The 4,694-nt window shown below is 38.3% G+C and overlaps 1 long non-coding RNA gene across 1 annotated transcript in view; it reads right to left on the bottom strand.

Moving 5' to 3' along the window:
• The window catches only part of LOC116184941, a 29,704-nt gene extending 27,980 nt beyond the window's left edge, over nt 1–1,724 (bottom strand). The window contains exon 1 of the long non-coding RNA XR_004149638.1: nt 1,334–1,724. This is a non-coding gene — a long non-coding RNA (uncharacterized LOC116184941). The remainder of the gene's footprint in view (nt 1–1,333) is intronic.
• Nucleotides 1,725–4,694: the final 2,970 nt, after the last annotated feature.

The raw sequence follows: 4,694 nt of genomic DNA, 5'->3' as shown, positions 1-4,694 counted from the left end.
AAAAAAAAAAAAAAAAAGAAAAATGTAATTTATGTGCACCTTAATTGATACGAATTCGAAGTAATTGCACTCGTTATTACGTCGTATTAGATCGGTTCTTCGCGATATATTTGTAGCGGTATTTTCTTTTCTTTTCTTTTCTTTTCTTTTTTTCATTTGTCGATGATTTGTAAGCGATAATGTATTGTTTCGTTGGAACTCGATGGCAAATTTTTTTTTTTTCTTCGAGAAGTAAGAAGAAAATTGAGGTGAAACGTAAATTAAAAAATGCCACTGGCATGCTACTGTTAACGAGCAGAAGGTAATCAAGAAATTAAAATTTATTCGCAACTTGGTATTTATTAAAAGTTATTTATTGCATATATATTTTCGAATAATTTTTTGATAATTTCTCTCCAATATATATATATATGTACGATCCGTTGTAATTGAATCTTGAATTAAATTTTTAATCATAATTTTTTCGATTGATATTCGACACATTGTAAAATACGACCGTTGCATGGTTATTTCTGTAATTATTTTATTTCCAACGTCTACCTATTAATTTTCTACTTTAACCGGCTATTAACACATCAAACGATCCCGACCCGTAGTTCCTTTCTTCATTTACATCTTAAATATCGTATTTTGCAACACTTTTCCTAATATTTTTCCACGGTGAAATCGTCCTTTCCCGATTTTACCTATATAATTCTCTTCGATCCATTCGATATGGCTTAAATCAATCCCGATCGAATGTAACAAGATAAATTACGCATAGCCAAGGAACGAGAAATTTGCATAAAGCACTCGTTTCTTAAAACGCCATATTGCGTAGCATAAATACGTAAACGCGTGCATACGTAGTCTTGCAATCGCGTTATTTTTTTTTTTTCTTTTTTTGCTCGTTATAAACGAAACGTTAAAAAAGTATGCCAAGGCAAGACAAGTAAACAACCGTAATATCAACGATATCTCTCTTCTCGATACAAATTTTTCTCCCTCCATGTTCTAAATCCGAACAGTTAAAAGTTCCAACGAAAAGGAAAGGAAAAAAAAAAAAGTAAACACACAACATTCTCGCGAACGTCGTAGGTCGTAGAGAGAAGACCTCAAACACGACGCACGACTAATGTCGCTACGAGAACGCTTTAACCATTAGCTTTAAAATCTTCGAAATAATCTTTCGAGATAAATCAATCTATGCCCTTCAATCACGCGATACGTAGTGAAGAAAAAGAAAGAAAGGAAAGATTACTACCCAGACGAATCGCATAATAAAGAAGAAGGATGGTAGGATACGGAGGTATCGAAGAAATGATAGAGTGGAACGAGAAATTTCATCGCTTACCAATTTCATGTGGAGCTCCCCTTTAATCCGATAAATTGCATTCAACAGGAGGCGTAACTGGGTCTCCCTGCAGATCGATGAAACGAGGATTCCTACGAAAATCGCGCTTCGCGTGTCGAGAAATCGTCGCCTCGCTCCTCTCCAGAACAAGAAACAAAAGGCACGGTTTTACGATTTTACGATCCACCTTGGTAATAGATGTCACACACGTGGTTGGTTTCGCAGTTTCACGATTTCACAAACACTTAGCGCTGATCTCGCTTTCACTGGAAGATTCTTTTCGCGGAACTCGTAGTATATTTATCGAGTCGAACTTAATAAACATCGCACTTATAAATCACGTATAAAACGTGAATCGACACGTGGTGATCCCCCTTCTTATCGTGGTTCGAACGTTCCGAGGGGAACAAGGGAAGGGAAGCAAAAAAAAAAAAAAAAAAAGAAAAGAAAAGAAAAGAAAAAAAAAACGAAAGAAGAAAACCGTCGTCACCCGACACGCGTTGATCGCGTTCGTTCTATTTCTCCGTTACGTAACACCAGAAATTCTTGCCGCGGACCAAGTTCCTTTCCTCAATGATACACGTGAACTTACACGATCCCCGCGCACTTCGTTGTTACATTGTACAATGGAGGGGAAAAAAATTCTCGCTCGAGCGGTTCACCTAATTTCTCCATGCCGGCGAGTGTCGATATTCGACCTTCGATGGACGACGGGTGCAACAGCCTTCCTCGATGACGTCCACCGGCTATGTCGCATTTGCACGTGGTGACGATAAAACGAGAAAACGGGCGTAGCGAATCGCGCCACCGTACGTTTCTAATCGACGATCGAATGTTCTCTCTCCTCGTACTGGGAGGGGAGAAGGAGGGAGGGGAAAGGGGGGGAGGGCACGAGTGAGGAGAGAAACGCTGCGAACACGTGGCCGATCGTATTTACGCGGCGCGACCGACGAGAGCGGCAACAACGACTTTAGTACTCGAACGTCGGAAGCAGACTAAACGATACAGGGAGCAGAATCGATTCCCAATCCATCGCCGCCGCGGAAACACGCAGTGCCGCGATCCCAATCCAACGAATCCACGAGTACGGGACGAAAATCGGCTCGGCACGATCCTCCTTCGTTGCTGCGTGTCTCTCTTCTGCCCTGCATCGAATTCGATATCGAACCGGTGTGGAACGTGAATACATTTCCTCCACGGTGCATCCCGTGCCTCTTTTTCTCTTCTTCCGTGTGCACCGCCAACCCAACCACCCCGTGATACGTATACCTATCGTACGTGACTATCGGGACAAGGGGGTGGGGGGGAAGAGGGAGAGAGGGAGGGAGAGCCTTGAGATAATTACGTATTACGCATTCGAAGGAGCAAGAAGCGAGCTAGGGGAGGCGAGTCGACCGCTAAGCGTTCGATTGACCGATCCGGAAAAATTCCTGGATCGGGCTGTGCGATCCGCTGCATCGAGGTGGAGGACCACCTGTATGGGTATGATGCACGCGAAACGGAGTGGGATAGAAGGGGGGAGGAGGGGAGAAAGAGGGAGAAAGAGAGAGAGAGAAAGAGAAAGAGAAAGGGAAGGAAAGGAAAGAGGAGGAAGGGAAAGAGAGGAAGAGAGAGAGAGGACAGGGCGAAACGCGTGCGGATATTGGAGATCGGTCGAAGGACCACGAAGGAATTAGGTCGAAACGGGACGTGAGAAATCACGTAATAGATCCGCGCACGACTATCGATACCAGGTGACGTGTGATTAGAATAAGGTCTTATCAGCGTGAGCGTGCACGAGGTACTGAACCACGGCACGAGGTATCCACTGCCGGCCCCTCTTTGCCGTGCAAGAAGAGTGGAGGGACAGACAGGTGCTCCAGCTTCTGTCTGTCTGCCTGTCTACCCGCCTGTCCGCCCGCCTGACGCGTTTGCTCCAACCCGTTTAGGCTTTGTTCACACTCCCCGAGTATTACCGCGATATCGAACACGCGTTTCAACGCGATCTGTTTGAATATTGAATCGGTGTTCGAATCAGTGTTCGGCCGAGATACGATTCTCCAAAGATTCGAAGATAATTATTTAACTCGAGTTGGAACTTGTCCTTTCCGAATCGTGGTTAAAAGTCCAAAGTTCGTAGTTCCGAGTTGTCCTCGTTTCAATTTTCCATGTATGGATGGATGGATGGATTAAATGTTAAGGTCGAGAGAATTTGGACAGGAGAAATGTCGATGACTTCGAAATGATGAAAAAGGGAGAACGAGTTTATCGAGATCGTTATTTAAGCTCTGTTCATACGTTTGAGAAATTTTTTTAGATTTTCAACACGTATGATGTTAAGATACACGTTTCAAGGATATTTTTTCAAAGATACATCGAATCGTTGAACACCGAAGCGATCTGTCGGTCGATTCGTCTGATTTTAGTTAATTTAAATTTGATTTGATTAATTGTTTTAAAGGAATACTTGAAACTTATAGGAAATGGCACTAACATTCTCGAAACATTTCATCATCGATGAAATCAATAGTTTATTTATCAATACTGTCGATAAATTGTATCTTATCATTCAGATATTTCACTTTGTATCGTCTAATTAATAAAAATTTATTATCTAAATTCTTTGTTTTAATTTGTTCAATCAATTCTTTGATAAATTAAATCGGAACAATATAGAAACTGAACAAAATGGAAAATTATTATATCTTTTAGTGTCACAATTTTTCTCATGTTAAATATTTGATTGAACACTTATTTTATTATTATTAAATGGCAGATGCATCAAGGAATTTGAAAAATTTCAATAGTGAATTTAATATAATTTAATATAAATGTGTTGAGATAACCGATTGAAATTTAAATACTATTTTTAATAAAACATGCCAATAAAAACCGATTAAATATTTGATACTTCCTGATAGAAAGTTACTTCTAACACGAACAAAGTCTTATTTTCATATTTCATGTGAACTGTGAAATTAATGCTGACAGATAAAGCTTTATTTTATATATAATAGATGTTGTTTTAATATTTCTATGACATCTATCTATCTATATGTATCTCTAATATCTTTAATATATATATTATATACACTTCATTTTAAAAATTGAAAAAATTATTGAGTTATTTAAAAAATTTCAAATCTATTAGATACGAATAAATCTATAAAACATAGTCTGAGAAAAATATTTAAATAAATTTAAATTTATTGCCAATGTTTTTTTAAATTATAATTGAATATAAAATAAAATAATATATGTTATACGAATCTCGATATAAAATATTTGCAATAAATTAAAATAATAATTTTTATTTTAATTTTTATTTATTTTTATTATATTTGAATAAAAATTACAATTTTTAAAATTTTATTTATAAACT

Source organism: Apis dorsata, unplaced genomic scaffold (genome assembly GCF_000469605.1).
Source record: "Apis dorsata unplaced genomic scaffold, Apis dorsata 1.3 scaffold_77, whole genome shotgun sequence".
Taxonomy (NCBI): Eukaryota; Metazoa; Arthropoda; class Insecta; order Hymenoptera; family Apidae; genus Apis; species Apis dorsata.
Note: the sequence above shows the minus strand (reverse complement) of the source record. Positions and strands in the feature narration are given on the sequence as shown.